Here is an 18,031-nt window from a genome sequence, read left to right on the forward strand (position 1 = left end):
GGTACATCCTACAACAATGTAATTCCATTTCTGAGAATGACTATATCCACAGAAGTGTGTGTATATATTCACGGAGAAACATGAGCAATGCTGTTACAGAAGCACTATGTAGTGGAAAAAATTAAAAGTACTATTAATTTTAAAAACTTTTTTTAATGTTTATGTATTCATTTTTGAGAGAGAGAGAGAGAAATAGAGAGCAAGCAGGGAGGGGAAGAGAGAGAGGGAGACAGAATCCCAAGCAGGCTCTGTGCCATCAGCACACAGCCCAATGTGGGGCTTGAACCCATGAACCGTGAGATCATGACCTGAGCTGAAACCAAGAGTTGGATGCTTAACCAACCGAGCCACCCAGGTGCCCCAAAGGTACTATTAATTTTAGAATAAACACATTGTTACATAATTAAATAATGGAGTATCATGGAGTGATGCAAATGAATGAACAGAATTACTCTTACAGCCTGGGTGATTCTAACAAACATAAAGGTGATCAAGAAAGCAAGACTTGAAAGAATACATGGGACATAATTCCATTTATATAGTTTGGGGGAAAAACACAAAACTAAACTACTCTCTTTAGATATACATGATTTGGAAGTGAAACTACAAAGAAAAACAATGGGTTGATTATCATAAAAATCAGAATAATGGTTACCTTGGAAGGTAGTTGAGAAAATTACCAGGAATGGACACTGAGGGACTGGTTTTTAACAGAAACAAATTAAATGATAGCTATAAAAATAATTTGTTAATAGATAACCATTTCATAATAAACATGGAAATCTTGCTCATCTTAACTATCAGTGGAAGACCACAGGTTCATGGCTGTGCCTATCAGTGGCCACTCCTGTGGCAGCAGCCCAGAGACCTTTTCAGTGCACCAGGGACTGATCTCCAATCTATATTTAGCCAGGACATCTAAAGCTAACCCAGTTTTTCCACCCTGCTCCTCCATGCAGAGTAAGTTTTACTTTTATGGATGAAAACGTTTCTTTAGCATTAAAGGAAACCTACATAATGCATGTGAAAATGAGTAAAGGAATCTTCATAAAATAGGAGGGAAAAAAGAGAAAGAGAAACCAAGAAACAGACCCTTAACTATAGAGAACAAACTGATGGTTATCAGTGGGGAGGTGAGTGGGGGGATGGGTGAAATAGGTATCGTATGGAAGTGTTAAATCACTAAATTGTACACCAGGAACTAATATTACACCGTATGCTAACTAACTGAAATTTAAATACAAACTTAAAAAAAAATTTTTTTTAATTAAATTGGACTCTGGAAGCCCTGATGGGGGAGCTCTCACACAGGAGCCATGCATTAGTGCCTGCAAAACCAGCAGAAAGATAACTTCTCTTGTTAAGGGAGGACACTTTCCACATAGGAACTTCATCTCCTGCTTTTAAGACAAAGTAGGAAGATTGCTCCTGGCCCCAGCAACAAAGCGCTAACTACCATCTGCAGCCAATGAGAAGCCGTCACAAACTCTAACTCTTGTTTCTCTCCTCTAAACTCTCCTTCCAAACAACTCCTCCAATTTCCTCCTGACACCCAAGAAAAGCTGACCTTCCCTTTATCTCTTTGGACTTGCCTGCTGTTTGCTTGTCTGGAATTGGAATTCCTCTGTTATTCCCAAATAAAGTCATGTTGCTTGTAAAATAACCAGCTGTTTTCTTTTTAAGGTTGTCATGCTCAATTTTACTTTCCTATGAAACACTTATATTAAATGCTTTGCTTCTCTTACTATTTTAAAAATATTAATTCATTGTAAGCTCACAGCAACACTTTAAGTCAGATATGATTGCTATTTTACTTTTTATTGTTGAGGAAACTGAGGCAAAAGGAAGCCTAGAGACTTGCCCTGTATCTGGTAGTTTGTATTGCTAAAGGCAGGTTCCAAACCCCAGTAAGTCTAGTTCCAGAATGAGGACTCTTGGGGACTACACCGCTTACGTGGCCATAGTGTATCTACCTATTTGGATTGGAGACACATCAAAATATACAGGGGTGCCGGGGTGGCTCAGTCGGTTAAGCATCTGACAGCTCAGAGCCTGGAGCCTGCTTCAGATTCTGTGTCTCCCTCGCTCTCTAGCCCTTGCCTGCTCGCTCGCTCTCTCTCTCTCTCTCTCTCTCAAAAGAAAAAAAAAAGTAAAATAAACACAGAAACATTTTAGGGGCCCATAAATGGAGTACTGCTGTTGAACAGATAATAGGCCCACTCTGGCCCTTCCCCCCAGTTTAATCTTTCCCAAAAAATTTCCCTAAGTAAATGGTACCATGTTTCATCCAATGGTGAGGTTAAAAAAAAAGAAAAGAAAGAAACCATTTTCAATTTTACTTTTTTCTTCATTTTTCTTCATCCCATCCTTCATTGAGTCCTTTCTGCTCCACTTCTAAACTATATTTTAAACAAGCACCCAGAAAACATACACTGGAATTTTTTTTTTATTTCAGAACTCAGCAACATTCTCTTTGAAGAGCTAGATAGAATATATTTTTGCTTTGTGAGCATATGGTCTCTGTCACAATGACTCAGTTCTGCCATTGGGAAACAAAAGCAGTCATAGACAATACATAAACAAATGAGTGTGGCTGTATTCCAATAAACTTTATAAAAGCAGGCAGTAGTTTGCTGATCTCTATCTTATTCTAATAATGTTAGGTGCCAAATTATATCCTCCATTAACTTACCTGCTACATGGTACATTGTACATAATTGATGCTCAATGCAAAACTTCTGAATAAATGGCTTAAATTCTTGTATCACATTAATTTCAATGCAAACTAGAGATGGATATTATTTCAGGCTAATGTGCTAACTATTGGGTTTTTCCCCATCTTTTTCATTATAAAAAATATTTCCTCAATCTCAGTCTGAAAGCATCATACTCAGATATTCATTATTTGGAGTGAATGAAAATTGTTGTACCTTTTAATCTGTAGTATAAGTTATATATGTTGTTATTTTCAAGACAGTGGACAATATAAAGGGAGAGAACCAACTTTTAGGCACATATCTCTGTTCCATCTGGAAGTAAATGATTTCATTTTTCTCCAAAGGGAAATTGGTTCTTGGCCAACTAGCGATGGAAAGTTCTATTGTTCTGTCACAAACTAGTAGTGATTTAGTCATTTCTTTTGTATTATTATGTGACTGATGAGTGCACTGATGTACTGGTGTGTGTGTGTGTGTGTGTGTGTGTGTGTGTGTGTGTGTAGGTTGGGGTGGGGAGTGGTAGTGATTATTCATAATACAAGACCATGCTGGGCACCCAGTAGACAGTTAATCAGTCAATAGATTGATTAAGATAGTGATAAAAAAAAAAAAGGAAAAGAAAATCAAATGCCCCAATTCTTTGGAATCTCTCGTCACTTTTACTGTAAAATGTAACACTTTTGTAGGCTCTCTGGATTACATTCTATAGTGGTTTTATGTGTAAAATTTTGTCTATTCAATACTGTTCCTAAAATAATTTTTAGTTGTTGCCTTTAATTCCTCCTGTTCCCATTACTCAGAATACTCCAATCTGATTGCTGGGTTTGCCTATTTGTCTTTTGGACTTTCTCACACACACTTACACACAAGTGCTATAATAGGGAAGTCTCAGACTTCATTGGCTGAGAACACCATGACTGATTAAGACACTCTGGAGGAGGACTCTACAGTTCAGAAGGCTGGTTTAGGGCTGTTTGTTGTATATGTGTGTGTGTGTGTGTGTGTGTGTGTGTGTGTGTGTGTGTGTGTGTGGTGGGGGGTGATAATAGGGATAGATAAAGAAGAAATGATTCAAGTTTGAGTTTAGGGTAATTTGGGAGAGGGCACAAATGAAATGAATATTTAAGACACTATATGCCAAATGTCTCCATCTCTTCCTTATGAGCTCTCTTTAATAAAATTCAAGTAGCTCTTTGCTTTTAGGCGTATGGACTCTTAGTACAGTAGGAGCTATAATGAGATTTGCTTCAACAGTGATTTAAAGCAAAGAGGCTGGTACTGCTTATATCTAAGTTAGACAAACAAGTAGGGTTATCCATTAAAGTGAGTATACCTTAAACCCTAATATTTAAAAAAATATGCTTACCTAATTGATACATTTTTTTTTAATGATACTTCTGATATGATGATGTAAATTGCAAACCCACAGTCTAGAGAACATGTTTTGACCAGAGAAATAAAGAGACTTGTTTAAAATCACAGTGAAGAGCAGGGAGGCAATCAGAACACACTGGGTTGAAAATATCAAGTTGGGGGCACCTGGGTGGCTCAGTAGGTTAAGAAGAACCTGACTTCTGCTCAGGTCATGATTTCACGGTTTGTGAGTTCAAGCCCCGCTTCAGGTGAGCTTGAGCCCTGCTTTGGGTGAACCCCACTTCTCTCTCTCCCTCTTTCTCTCTGCCCCTTGTGGGATTCTCTCTCTCTCTTTCCCTCTCTCTCTTGCTCTCACAAAAACAAAAAGAAAGTACCAAGCTGGTTCCTCCCATCAAAAAAGTTTATGAATACGTAAAAATTTACTTCTATGAATACAGTAAAATTTACTTCTTGGTGTATAATAATATGAATTTTGAAAAGCGAATACAGTCCTATAACTATCAGCATGATCAGGATGAAGACCAGTGTCATCATTCTCCAACCTTCCCTCCTTCTGTTCCTTTGTAGTCAAGACACTCCCTAGCCTCAACCCCCTAGCAACCACTGATCTGGTCTCTGAACTTTTAGTTTTGCTTTTTCCAGAATGTTGTACGTATATGGAATTGCGTTTTGAGTCTGCTTCTTTCCTTGTAGCATAATGCATGTGAGATTTTTCCATGCCATTGCATGTACCAATAATTAATCCAGTCTTTATTGCTGAGAAGTGTTCTACTTCTGGATCTATTATGACTTTTTTTTTTTTTTTTATCTAGTTACCAGTTAAGAAACATTTTGGTTGCTTCCAGTTTCTGGCAATTATAAGATGCTCTAAAAATGATGAATAAAGATACCATAAACATTTGCTTTCAGTTTTTGTGTGAACATAAGTTGTCAATTCTCTTGGGTAAATACCTCAGCATGGAAATGCTGGGTCATATGGTGGGTATAAGTTTTATTTTAGGAGAAACTGCAAAACTGTCTTCCTAAGTGGCTGTACCATATTGCAGTCCTATCAGCAATATATGATTGTTCTAGTTGCTCAGTTTCTTCATCAGCACTTGGTATTGTCAGTTGTTTTATTTTTTTCATTCTAGTACCTATGTAATGGTATTTCATCGTGATTTTAATTTACATATCCCAGATGGAAATGATATTGATGATTTTTTCATGTAAGTACATGCCATTTGTATTATATAGTATATATGCTATATACAGTTCTTATAACAAATTACCATGATTTAAGTGGCTTGTAAAACAACACAGATTTATTATCTCAGCGTTCTAGAGGTTAGAAGTTTGAAATCAGTTTCACTGGACTAAAATCTAGGTGTTGGCAGATCTGTATTCCTTCTGGAAATTTATAGGAATATCCATGTCCTTGCCTTTTCCAGCTTCTATAGCCCGCTTGCATTCCTTGGCTCATAACCCCTTCCTCTACCTTCAAAGCCAGCAATTTAAATCTCTCCTTGATGGCCTTTCAGATTTATATCTTCGATCTCCTCTGATCCTTCCTCTTATCAGACCATCATGATCCAAAATAATCTCTTCATTTCAAGATGTTTCATGTAATCACATTTTCCAAGTGCCTTTTACCATAAATAAGGTAATATATTCATGGGTTGCAGGGATGAGGATGTAGACATCTTTGAGGGGGACATTATACAGCTTCTCAAACCATCTATATATCATCGTTGGTGAAATTTCTGTTCAAATCTTTGACTGCTTTTTACATTGGGTTGTTTGTTTTTTTATTGTTGAGTTTACAGAATTCTTTATATATTTTGGATGCTAAGACTTTGTCAGATATGCGATTTGCAAATATTTTCTCCCAGTCTGTGCCTTGTCTTTCCATTCTTACAATGGTGTCTTCCACAGAACAAACAAATTTGTCTATTTCTCCTTTCAATTCTAAAATTCGAATTTTATTTCTTCCTAAATAAACAGACCTTTTAAAAATCATTAAGCAATGTCTTTGGCAATTTTCCTTGTTAAGAAATCTAGTTTGCCTGATATTAATCTGGCTACTACAGCTTACTTTGGTTTAGTATTTGCATGGCATCTCTTTCCATTGCTTTGCTATTTGTATCAGCATATTTAAAGCAATAAATGACCCAATATGATTGGATTTTTGTCAATTATTTCATTTCTTTCTGTTTGTTCTTATGGTTTTATTTCTCGGTCTTCCTTTTTCCTACCTTCTTTGGAGTTATTTTAATATTTCTTTCCAATTTCTTGATTGAATTTTTGACTATATCTCCTGGTATTATTTTTTAGAAGTTATCCTAAGGACTAAAATATACATATTTTACTTTCCCCCATCTACTTAGATTTAATATTTTAGTGCCTCAAAGAAAATATAGAAGCCTTATAATATACTTCTTTAATCTCCTTGTTTTACGTTCTAATTGTCACAAGTTATACATGTGTTCTTTGAACTACCTACCAGACAAAATATAGCAAAATAATACTTTCAATAGTCATTCATATTTTAAAGGAATCAAAAAAGAATCAAATCACCACACTTGCCCGCATCTTTACCATTTCTTTTTGTTCTTCATTCTTGAAATTTCAAGTTTCCCTCTGGTGTCATTTACTTTTTGCCTAAGAACTCTTTTTAGCATTTCATTTGGAATAAGTTTTATAGCAGCACATTCTCTTAATTTTCCTTCAGTTGGATTTTTTTGTCTTTATTCCATAAAAATATTTTTATTGAACAAAATTTTAGGTTGACAAATCTTTTCTCTTTTGCAATGTAAAGGTATTGTTCTACTGTCTTTCTGCCTCCTTGGTTTCTGATGAGACATCCACAGACATTTGAATCATTGCTCCTATAATGTAATGTATTATTTCTATATATGCGTATGTATAAAGAAAAAATCTGTTATTTTCAACAGCTTAATTATGTGTTTTATCATGTTTTCTTTGAGTCTATCTTGTTGGCGTTTACTGGCCTTTATAAGCCTATACATTTATATCTTTCACCAAATTTGGGAAATTTCAGCCATTATTAATGCAAATACACATACATTTTATTTGCATCAATCCCTTCTTTTTTGGAGGGGCTGCAGTGAAATGAATATTAGACTTTTTGATATTTCTCACAGGATCCTGAGGCTGTGTTCTCAGTATATGAATATTTTTTCCTTGGGGCGCCTGGGTGGCTCCGTTGGTTAAGCGTCCGACTTCGGCTCAGGTCATGATCTCGCGGTCTGTGAGTTCAAGCCCGGCGTCGGGCTCTGTGCTGACCGCTCAGAGCCTGGAGCCTGTTTCAGATTCTGTGTCTCCCTCTCTCTGTGACCCTCCCCCATTCATGCTCTGTCTCTCTCTGTCTCAAAAATAAATAAACGTTAAAAATTTTAAAAAATAAAAATAAAAATAAATAAATATTTTTTCCTGTTAATTTTTAGATCAGATTATTTCCATGGCTCTATCTTTAAGCATATTGATTCTTTTTTCTGACCTCTTCATTATTCTATTGTTCTCATTCAGTATAATTTTAAAGCTTCAGATATTTTATTTTTCAGTTCTAAATTTTCTATTTGTTTCCTTTTAACAGTTTTTATTTCTCTAGTGAGAACTTCTGTCTTCATTTCTAGAGAGTTTATTTTTATCACATAGATTATGCTTACAATAGCTGTTTTAAAGTTTTATCTACATCATCTAAAGGTTGGCATTGGTTCATTAATTTGTTTAATTTGTCACCCATTCCTCATTCTTTGTATACCAATTCATTCTGGATTGTATCCTAGACATTTGTAATATTGCCTGTTAAGTTCTGAGCCCTATTAATATCCTCTGAAAAAATGTCTTCTGTTTGTTCTTCTCTCTAAAGTTAGATTAAAAGAGCAAGTTCTATCTAATTCAACATTAGTTTTCAAATCCTTTTTTTAAATGTTTATTTACTTATTTTTTAGTGGGGGAGGGTTGCAGAGAAAGAGGGAGATAAAGAATCTGAAGCAGGCTCCAGGCTCTGAGCTGTCAGCACGGAGCCCCATGCGGAACTTGAACTCAGGAACCCTAAGATCATGACCTGAGCCAAAGTCGGTTGCTTAATCAACTGAGCTACCTAGGTGCCCCTAAAATCCTTTTTTTATGATGTTTCAGGTGTGCTGCCTCTGTGTGCACTCCTCAGGTCTAAGTTTGGAAATTGGGTGTTGTTTTACATAGATGTTTAATTCTTACTATCTTTGCTTTCTTTGTGTCGATTCCATGCACACCCTGTTCTGGGATGAGAGCCTGGGACTTATGTGAGTTCATGCACAGAATAAAACGATCTGCTTTCCAACTTTCTCCTTTGCAAAATCTACCTCCCACCTACCACCATGCATGGCATCTCTTTTCCCAGTTTTGCTGGTCAGAAAAGTGGGGTTTTCCTCTAGTGTTATCCTCCTACTCTGTCATACAGATCTTCGTGACTGTGGTAGTCCTGTGGGAGAAGTGGCAAGAGAAGAAAGGGATAAAAGTAATAGATTTCATTCATACTCTTTCTTTTATTTTTTTTTAATGTTTTTATTTTTGAGAGAGAGAGACAGAGCATGAGTGGGAAAGGGGCAGAGAGAGGGAGGAAAAGAATTGAAAGCAGGCTGCAGGCTTTGAGCGGTCAGCACAGAGCCCAAGGTGGGGCTCGAACCCACAAACCGTAAGATCATGACCTGAGCTGAAGTGGCCACTTAACCGACTGAGCCACCCAGGCACCCTTCATTCATACTCTTTAGACACGGGGCCCATTTTCTGAGTTCCTCTGGACAAACATTTTCTTTTTCTTTCTTTTGGGGTTTGAGATGCCCATACTAGTGGTTCAGGACTGAAGTTTGATGACTAGGACTGCCCATGGGCAGGGCATTGAGAGAGGCAGATAAAAAAAGAAACAAAGCTTCTCTGCCCAGTCTTCAGCTCACACTTTTTATTTTAATTCCAGTTAGTGAACATACAGTGTTGTATTTGTTTTAGGTCTAGAATATAGTGACTCAACAATTCCATGCATCAAATAGTTAATTTTTAAATTCTGTCTGGAGTTTTTAATTGTAATCAGTTGGAAGAATAGACTGAGGACACTTAATCCATCTTGGACTGCATTAAATTACTAATATTTTGATCATGCTTTCCTCATTTTCTCCTTAGAAAAGTAGCAGAGTGAGTGGGGTGGACATAAGTAGTTTCTAGAACCAGAAAACCTTGCTTTGATTTACAGTGCCATTGCTAACTGTAAGTAGGACTAAGCATTTAAAAAAAAAAAAAATTTTAATGTTTATTTATTTTTAAGACAGGGAGAGACAGAGCATGAATGGGGGAGGGTCAGAGAGAGAGAGAGACATGGAATCTGAAACAGGCTCCAGGCTCTGAGCTGTCAGCACAGAGCCCGACGCAGGGCTTGAACTCATGGACCGCGAGATCATGACCTGAGCTGAAGCCGGATGCCTAACCGACTGAGCCACCCAGGTGCCCCAGGACTAAGCATTTTTAAAATTTGTGAATGGTAGTCACTTGTTTATAGTTATTTGAGGATTCAATAAGGTAACATGTGAAAAGTGATTAGAACAGTAACTGAACAAGGGCCGTGATGTTGCAAGATGAATTCTAAAGGGCACCATTTACAGTGTAGATGATTACAGCGAATGGCATGCTTTAAGGGGTGCTGCTGTGTGGTGGGGGCTCCTGAATCAGCTGCCACCTCTTCTTCTTCATCATCGTCATCATCATCATCATCACCATCCACCTTCTCTCAATGCCTGTGTTGTTTTGCACTTCTAATTGAAAATGAAACCTATCCTTATTTATACTTTTAAACAGCTGTCCTCTCAAGTGGAAGATAGAGATTAAATAGATGTAGTTGAAAAGATCATTTTCCATGTACCATCTTCTCTTATCTTGAACAAAAAAATACATAAACATTCTTCAGAGAGATTAATGCTACTTACAAACTTATGTTCAGCTGGTTCAATAACCAGCAAAGGAGAAAAATGATCTGGTTCTCTTCTTGATCGGAGGCTTCCTGTCCTGTTGCCGAGGCTCAAGGCATTCTTCAGAAAGATGCTTCTATAGCATGCTGCATCTCATTGTTGATTCTTTTCTCTTCCTAATGTGACTTATCACCAGTCTTCCATACACTTGAGCTGAGTCTCTTCAGAGGATTTAAATGCAGTTTTCCCCAGGAGAATTTCATACCCAAAACATAATTACACATTGATCTGGTCACAAATCCTTATGTCACTACTCATTTCCATCTCAGATTCTTTGAAAACCCGAGAGAATATCACAGAGTTATAAAATACAATGTTTATTTCTATTGGGAGTTTTTCTTAGAGAATGTAGGAATTTTAAATGTCTAATTTGAAAGATGTTTTAAATTTTTTGATCTTCAGGAAATGTCTATGTATCTATATATACCCCATTGTCTTTTAATGATTTCTTCCTTGAATCCTCCAAAATAGTATTGTGGCTACAAATGCAAGTTTAAGAATCCTGGATTTGAATTCTTACTCTACCAGTTACCAGGCATGACTTACCCGTTTTGCATCGCCATTGACTCATTTGTAAAATGGGATGACACATTACTTTCCTCATACGGTAGTTATGTTAATAACATAATTTATTTATAGGGTCCAGAATAGCCTCTGATGTGTAAATATATGTGACTTTACTCCTGTTTACAGATGAGGAAACTAAAGTACAGGGTGAAAAAACTGTTAAGCCCTATGCTGTAGGGTCTCTTCCATCCACCTATTCATAAGTTTCAAATAATGTTAATAAAATATTCACTTTCTTATGCCATTGATCTTAGTAATTTTTAGTAAGGCGGAAGATAGACAAAGTGCCACCATATTAAATATTAATGTATTCAACCTCTCCCTTTCATATGTCTTAAAAAAAATATCCTGGATAAAGAAAAAAATAAAGGGGGTGCCAAAATGTTTAAAGAAAGTAGTGTTTGCAGGGGCACCTGGGTGGCTCAGTCAATTAAGTGTCCAACTTTGGCTCAGGTCATAATCTCATGGTTCATGCATTTCAGCCCCACATCGGATACTCTGCTGTCAGCACAGAGTGTGCCTTGAATCCTCTGTCCTCCTCTGTCTCTACCCCTCTCCTGCTCATGCACTCGCGCTCTCTCTCTCCTAAAAATAAACATTAAAAAGAAAAAGAAAAACAGTGTTTGCAGCTACAACACCTTTTAAAATGCTATGCTTTGTTTTAAAGTATATTTTCATTTATTTTTAGAGAAAGATTAAGAGCAAGCAGGGGAGGGGCAGAGAGAGAGGGAGACACAAAATCTGAAGCACGCCCAGGCTCTGAGCCATCAGCCCAGAGCCTGACGTGGGGCTCGAACTCACTTAGTGAGAGATCATGACCTGAGCCAAAGTCAGAAGCTTAACCGACTGAACCCCCCCCTCCCGGGTGCCCCAGTATCTTATTCTCATCTGTTAAAGGCATGCTATAGATAGGTTCTATTTCTTCTTTTTTCTTGGGCATAGCCTATGCCGGAAACATGGCCAAGTGGCTGAAAACCATGAAAGCAGGATCACTTGATCTTCTGCACCTGAACTACTGCCCTTCTCCTCCTCCCATACCAAGCATGTAAGCAGATCTGAGTGAGGTTGCTGGAAGGAAATTGGTCTTTTACTTATATCAAGATGTTTCTATGCTTGTTTAACATTTTACAGATAGTCCTGAGATTCTTAGACTTTACTATTCTTCACTTTAACCTATTGGTTATTTGTCTTAAGCAAAAGTGCATGATCTCTCACGGAGATGTCACTTTTCAGAGTGGGAAGGCTTTCATTATCATCAGGTGCTATTGACTTAATCAGCTGAGTCACATGAACTCTTGAAATTTCAGCCAACTACATAGTATTAGTTCATGGTTGTTGTGAGCCATGAACTGTGCCAAGTGCTTTGTGGGCTCATTTATTCTAAAAATATACCTATGAGGTATTATTATTATTCCCATTTAGAGGCGAGGAAACCACAACAAGAATGGCTAAGTAACTGAGGACAATTTAAGTAAGAGCAACGCAACTAGCTGAACTTTGATGTCTGTCTGACTCTGAAGCCTCTGCCGTAATGTGCAGGGCTCAGTTTTTCAGCCCTGAGTCACCCCCACCCCTGCTTCCAGTTAGTTTGTTTACTCAGGTGAAAAATGCACATTATAAGTCACCTTTCAGGGCCCATGTATGTGACATAAGAACCTTGCAGCAGAGTGAGTAGATATGTGACATTGCCTTATGTTTTTCCTTCTCTGAAATTTTCCTATTTATGTCTATAAATAACCTTGGAACACACTCTTTATGCATAAAACATTTAATGAATAATTGATATGATATGCAGGTAAATCCCAGTGCTACCTAGGGGGTTAGAGTATTTTAGCTATTTTTGAGAGTCTGAGGAAGATTAATTTTTCGATGAAAATTCCCTGGCCCAGGCACATGCATCCCAATCATTAGGCAGTCTTAGGGGCACATGCCAGTGTCTGACAATTGACCTAGTTTGGTGGGACTATTATATTCTGTCTGATCTGAAGATTACACAGCGAGTACAACACACCTAAATGTAATTCTAGTGGGTTCCATTCAGCATTCCTTTAAATTTGAAAGTCATGCGATGGTCAATGCCCAGTTATGAGCATGGCTGTTCCTTCACTGGCTGGCACCTTCCGCGGGCATTATTTTTACGCCCCGTGGGACTGAGCCAGATGCTTATAGCCTGACAGGACCTGTGTGTGTGCGCATGCGTGGCGTGTGTGCTTGTGTAACTTTAATTGTATTGTTCAAGGACTTTGGAAATTATCTGCTCATGTATATTATAGAGGTCTTTTGAAAATCCAGTCAGTATTGTGTTTTATCAGGAACCCATTGTGTTTAGCTTTATATCCGCTGAACAAAATAAAAGGCAAAGTAAAGTGCTTTTTGCCCAGATGAGGTGTTGAATTTCAAAAGGGATTTTAGAGTAAGGGTTTTGCATAATATTGATTAATCATCTTCTGTTGTACCGTTCTTGTCACAAAATACATAAAATAACAGACATATATACCATTCAGGGACACAACTTTCTAAAGCACACACATTTATTTGCCAACTTATTCAATCACTTATTTCATCCTTCAACTACATATTGAGCTGAAATTAGATAACAGGGTGCTAGTTCCCAGTAACAAAAAGATAAGTAAGACAAGATATTAGACTTTGAAGAGATTATGATTTCATAAGAGACCAGACATGTAAGGAAACAATTACAAGGGGGTGTGATCAGTTACAATGCCTGTCTGTACAAGGTACATATGGCAACGTTTTCCCCTGTCAGTATGAATATTTCATAAATATCATTTTCAATGGTTGCATAATACTTTTTAGTAAATATTTCCTCGTATACCTGACCATTTTTTAACCTGTTGGAAATCTGTGTTTATACCCTAATGTTTTACTGTAACAAATGGTGCCCCAGTGAACATTTTTATGTGTTTTTTTCCCCTGCGGTTTCCTTTGCATGGATAATTGGAGTAGTTATTGCTGAGTTTGTGGATACCAACATTTTAAGACTCATGATTCATGTCTTAAATGGTTTTAAATGGTATGAATTTATACCCCTCTATAAATATGTGAATCTGCCCATTTTGCTGAATTCTTGACAACACAATACTAACTCTGTTTTATATATGCTACATATTATATTATGGTTTGGAAAAAATCCTTGCAAATTAGGTAAGCAAAAATAGTATTTCATATAGGTTTCTATTTCTGGGATTATTGGAATTTTCACATTTTTTTGTTATCTAGCTACATTTTCTTTTTGCTGAGTTGTCCGTCTGTTCTTTGCTCTAGTATCTATTAAAGCATTAGTAATATTCTTATTGATTGCAATATTCTTATTGATTGCATGAATTCTTTTTTTTTTTGACTGCATGAATTCTTTACAGATTAGCAGTATTAAACTTTGACCATCATATATTCTTCAAATGTGTTTTTATTTTCTATCACCCCCACAAACAAAACCACACAAAACAAAATATTTATTTCATCCCTAAACTGTGCCAAGAATACAAAAGAAAAATAAGGCCCATATCAATGCATAGTCTTGTTGGGGGGGGCAACCTTATCACTAACCACATTAAAATGTATTATGTACTCATGAGAATATTAGAAACAGCGTTCTGAAGGAGCAAAGGAAGGATCACACTGGAGTGTTGTGGAAAATATGTTTTTTGTACTCAATATCCATTTAAATTTGGCTCAAATACTTCACCATATCTGGATGATATCTTCTGTGTTCCTAAGTGTGAAATTCTTTAAAAAATCTTTAAGTTTATTTATTTATTTTGAGAGAGAGAGAGAGAGAGCACAAGTGTGGAGGGAGCATGGGGAGGGAGGGAGGGAGTGAGGAAGGGAGAGAGAGAGAAAGAGAGAAAGAGAGAAAGAGAGAGAGAGAGAGAGAGAGAGAGAGAATATCCCAAGCAGGCTCCACACTGTCAGCACAGAGCCTCTGGGTTCAAACAAACAAAACCGTGAGATCATGACCTGAGCTGAAACCAAGAGTTGGACACTTAACTGACTGAGCACCTCGAGAATCCCCCTATTTTTAAGTTTGGGGTTAGGTGGGGAAGGAAGTGTATACTTCCCATTCAATAACCTCTTCATCTTAATTTATAGCTGATTCGTGGCTTGTGACCCAAGCCTGGCCCCTCTGGCTCCTTCTCCCAGGAATCGGGCTGGGGGAGAAGCTCTTTGGGCAGCAAGAGCAGCAGTGGCCCTACAGCAGCATCCTCAGAACAGGCAGCACTGTCCACATCCACTGAAAGCCATGTGGTAGAATCCTGGGATCAGTAGTAGCAGCAGATTCTGTGGCATTGTTTGAGCTATAGTTTATGTGTCATGGCTTTTTCTTTCTTTACCGTTTTTCTCATCCAGCTCCTTTTGGTAACTATAAAATGCCCAATAGCCTTTACCTGAATTTCTTTTTCTTTCTTTCTTTTTTTTTTAATTTGAATCATCATGTATTCATTTGTGTTAAACACAAATGCAGTTAAACATCTTGCCCATATAGCTATTACTGCTAGCTTAATATAGATATGAAGCAGATATGACTCAAAAAGATTTGCCCAATTTAGAGGCTCAGTGGCTTGCTCAGACCTGTCCTCCGGAGATGGCAAGTGAGGTCTAGAGAAAACTAGCTAGTAACCCAAAGCTCTCTGGCAGCTACATGGTAGCTGAGTTAGGACTAGAACCTTTGTCTCATAATGGCAGATATTCTTGTCTTCATGCTTTTCCTCAGTTTGGCCCACCAGTTTCCATGTTTCTCTGACTGGTCCCTATTTGCCTAAGTCACATCAATTAGATCATGTGCTTTTTAGGACAGATCCTTTGTCCTCTCCTAACCCCTATGGTCCTGCATGGGGTAGGAAATACAAAGGGTACCTTGCTAGGCATCTGTGGGACTGAAGCAAAACTCAATGGAATGGGTGAAAAATAAGGATGGTCAAGATAAATTCAGTTTAATTCAATTAATCAAATATATCATATACTAGACTACAAAGATAAATAAGATATCACTCTCTATTCAAGGATGGAGATATCTATCTATCTATATGAAAGAAATTCTCTCTTCCTCCTTCCCCCTCTCTTTCTCTGTCTCCATATATAAATACGGTCTATTATTTATCAATATGTATGGCAGACATTAATATGTCTTATATATAAAGCAGCTGATAATTGATTTGACTTTTTTTTCTCTGAATTAATAAACTTCATGCTGGTTAGTTCATTAGAAGGTAGTGAGGTTGGCAAATTCCTTTACACTTTCTTTTTAAAAAATCATTAAAAAATGATTTGTGATGCCTTTAAGAAAAAAAAAATAATAAATCAGTTTTTTAATCATGCTACAGGATTGATACATTCAATATTTCTGTCCAAAAGTAACATTAGCTCAATCTGACTAACCATTTGGGTAATAACTCAAACTGAGAAGGAGTACTAAGGTTAATTACATACTTTTTCTACAGTTCTGTAATTGCTTCATTCATTTAAATTTTGCATCCCTAGGTAAGCGTCTGGCAGTTTGAATCCCATGGTCTCCTACTGTGTGTCAGAAATTGTTCATATTTCTTTGACTTCCCCTAGAGAAGTCAGCCCAGGATTTAAGCCAGGTAGTGAAACCAAGACACTATGAGTACTTCCTTGATTAATACTAAAGCAAAAAGCACCTGGGAATGCTTTTCTCGAATAGCGTCCTTTCTGGGCATGTGTCCTGTTGTGGTTGTGAAAACGCCTAGATCATTTTTATTAAAGATTTCAGTATTCCTATTATCTGAAAGCATCAAATATGACCTGATGGTTGGTTTGAGGTATATGCAGATTTCCTTATTCAGAAATTGAACATTTTGTTTCTGTTACTTTTTATAACTTCAATATACAGATTGTGCTCACACAGAATCCTAAATTTTGTTAATTTTTTAAAATTTTTACATTTATTTATTTTTGATAGGCAGAGAGAGACAGAGCACAAGTGGGGGAGGGGCAGAGAAAGAGGGAGACACAGATTCCTAAGCAGGCTGCAGACTCTGAGCTGCCAGCACGGAGCCCAACGCGGGGCTCAAACTCACAAACCACGAGATCATGACCTGAGCCTAAGTCGGACGTTTAACTGAGCCACCCAGGCAACCCACACAGATTTCTTTTTTTTTTTTTTTTTTTTTTAATTTTTTTTTTCCAACGTTTTTTATTTATTTTTGGGACAGAGAGAGACAGAGCATGAACGGGGGAGGGGCAGAGAGAGAGGGAGACACAGAATCGGAAACAGGCTCCAGGCTCCGAGCCATCAGCCCAGAGCCTGACGCGGGGCTCGAACTCACAGACTGCGAGATCGTGACCTGGCTGAAGTCGGACGCTTAACCGACTGCGCCACCCAGGCGCCCCAACCCACACAGATTTCTAATAATATATATATGCAACCAAATCTTCTTTACACTTTCCCTGGGCTCCATTATCTAAATAGTTATTAGTTTAAGTCTGGACCAGAAGCAAATTCATTTGCATGAGCTTGAGTGTTGCTTCTTCGTGTGAAATTTCAATATACAAAGGAAATACACTAGTATCACTTATTAATGGCTGTTAATGGCCCCTAACTGCACAGTGTTTGTAGGAGCAATCACAGCCTTGTTGTGAAGTGTAAACAGAAGATTATCCTTTCACATGTAAATTGGCATTTTCTGCTTGGACAAAGGTAGTCTTCAATTGACAGCATTCTGCAGTTCGTATTCTTCCCAGGTCATCATCACATTTTGGCTCAGTAGCTGAGCGGGCAGTGTGCAGATGAACTGACTTCAGGCCGGTTGTTTCCTGACCACGCTTGTGACAGTCCTTCTCCCCTGTTCAGTTCATGAGTAGCTGCTAAAAGCCAAGGGCAATAGCAGATTAACTCAGTGGTTCTTTCACTCTTGTCTATTAGGTCAGAAGTAGTAGTTCTGTGTGTACAAATGAGCTGTATAAAAAGGAAGGGGAAGAAGAAAAAAAGGCATCCAAAGTTGTCAGTCCAAATAAAAGCACATATATATGTCACTGTGCTAATAAGATGCCCAAATGTATATTGAACAGTGGCAGCTTAGTGAGATAAATACCTGGCTTCCAAAGATGGCCACTATGAAAGAATCAGTACTTAGCTGGTTGTATAAATTAGGCACAGGGTTGTGGCTAGGAGTACAGGTTTTGGAGTCAGACTGCCTGGGATAGAATACTTTGCTCCACCATTTACTTTTCTGTGACCTTGGGCAAATTATTTAAGCATTCCGGGTCACTCTCAGTCATTATGTGACTGTTACACTTATTGGACTTAACATACAGACTGGTTGTAAAATTTAGATAATAGAACAAGAACCTTGTTCAATAAATGCTGGGTGTGGGGTGCTTGGGTGGCTCAGT

The sequence above is a fragment of the Panthera tigris genome, chromosome D1, assembly GCF_018350195.1.
Source record: "Panthera tigris isolate Pti1 chromosome D1, P.tigris_Pti1_mat1.1, whole genome shotgun sequence".
Lineage (NCBI taxonomy): Eukaryota > Metazoa > Chordata > Mammalia > Carnivora > Felidae > Panthera > Panthera tigris.